Below are 2,095 nucleotides of genomic sequence, written 5' to 3' on the forward strand. Positions count from 1 at the left end.
AAATACCCCCCACCTTGCCGTCAGCAAAATCAGAAGCAATTGTATGGTAATAATTATTGTAAAGCTCTAAAAATTCCTGAAACTTTAGAGCACAACATAAAATAAACCATGATCCTTCAAAATACTTAATAGTCAAACAATGCATTTGTTACATGTATTGAACGTATATTTTATACATGTTTTTAAACACAAAATAAACAATTGATCCTCACTTTTAGATTCAAAACCAGTGAAGATTAAATTTCTGATCTGTCAATGATACTAACTCTTTTATAACCTTTTTTGTTATTATACAATATTAGAAAAAAAAAGTTATGTGAGGAGAAGCCGCTGCTGCCACAACCGCCATCATGGGAGTAGGTATCCGTCACAACAAAGGTGCGGCGAAAAGAGCCCAAAAGTCAGGATATCTACCTGAGACTTCTGGTTAAGTTATACCGTTTCCTGGCCTGTCGTACAAATGCCACTTTCAACAAAGTGGTTTTGAGACATCTGTTCATGAGCCGCACAAACAGGCCACCCTTCTCTCTGTCCCGTTTGATTCACAAGATGAAGCTTCCTGGACGTGAAAGTAAAACTACTGTGGTGGTTGGATGCATTACAGATGATGTCAGGATTCAAGATATCCCCAAACTGAAGGTGTGTGCACTTAAAGTGTCTTCTGGAGCACGCAGAAGAATTCCTAAAACTGGTGGACAAATTTTGACATTTGACCAGTTTGCTCTCGCTGCCCCCAAAGGCCAGAACACGGTTTTGCTTTCAGGTCCTCGCAAGGGACGTGAGGTGTACAGACACTTTGGAAAGGCACCTGGTACTCCACACAGTCACACCAAGCCCTACGTTCGTTCTAAGGGTAGAAAGTTTGAGCGCGCTAGAGGACGCAGACTAAGCAGAGGATACAAGAACTAAACACCGTCTGTGCTTTGTACTCATTAAAGATGCTAAATCTTGAAAAAAAAAAAAAAAGTTATGTGAGCCTTCCTAAAAATACCAGCTTAACACAGCAGATATACAAGCAAGTACTCCCATGGATGAAGATATTATTGATGAGCTGAATGTACCTGGAGTCAGTGATGTTCACCAAACTTTTCCAAAATTTGAGTGAAAATCTGAACCTTATGAAAATGGGAGCCAACCCTTTAAATAAATTCCGGCCATTATCAATGATTGTCTTCTTCATTCATATAGTTTTAAAACTGAGAAACAGCTACAGGAATATTCAGTGTTGGTTATATCAAAGCACTTTAATGCAGCCCAAATTTGGATGCAGAGAACAAGGTTGACCCTGAAAAGAAAATATTACATTTTTACAACTGGGAAACAGGTGCAGAAAGAAGGACTTAAAAAGCCATGCTTAGGTGTCCACCACCATCACTGTTCCTCTTTTTACAGGAGGATACAAGCCACCTTGCCTGTTAAATGGATACTATCAGCTTCTTGAAGGGAGGTCAGTAGGCTCCTCTGCAATTCCTGTGGGGGCAAGAGGAGGTAGAGTTCCAGAATGTAAGCATATCAAATATCAGGCAGTTTGCAGAATGTCAGCCAGCTGAACTTTATGCATGACCATTTCAAGTGGCTACACTCTTCACTGGCCTATCTCAGAAGATCTTGTTTGCCAGGGTTCATGACTAGGAATTTCTGCACTACCAGGCTGAGGACATATGCCAGGCAAGGCATGTGTGTGAAGTTGCATTGCCAAAGTAGCGAACAACAGATCAGCGCTGTTGTCACACACAACCTTTCCTGGCTCCAAATGACATAGGGTCACATTGTGGCTCCTGCCCCTCCAGCACACCAGCTGCAAAACAATATGGCTTCATTTTGCCTGAGCCATTGCATAGCTTATTGGTCACTTGGGGAAGGCTGATGGCTCTGATGAAGACTCACCAGAAGAGGGCTTAGAGGGAAGGGGTAGAGTTAATTGATCTGTAAGTGTCAGCCAAGCATCTGGACACAGAGTTGAGTCATCTGCTCCAGCAGTATATACCATCCTGTATTCTTCCCAGTCATCAGTAAAGTTACCTAGTGGGCCATGCAGAAGATATAACACCCTTGCCCCTGCGAGCTAGACTGGCTGTCTGTGGTTTGGCAATTT

The 2,095-nt window shown here is 42.1% G+C and overlaps 1 pseudogene across 1 annotated transcript; it reads left to right on the forward strand.

The window, feature by feature from the left end:
* The first annotated feature begins 350 nt into the window (after positions 1 to 350).
* LOC309546870 (large ribosomal subunit protein eL18-like) lies at positions 351 to 966 on the forward strand (annotated as a pseudogene). Its single transcript has one exon. The product of its transcript is annotated as a large ribosomal subunit protein eL18-like (transcript).
* The last annotated feature ends 1,129 nt before the right edge of the window (positions 967 to 2,095 follow it).

Source organism: Pelophylax lessonae (assembly GCF_965119305.1).
Source record: "Pelophylax lessonae genome assembly, chromosome: 2".
In the NCBI taxonomy this organism is placed as follows: Eukaryota; Metazoa; Chordata; class Amphibia; order Anura; family Ranidae; genus Pelophylax; species Pelophylax lessonae.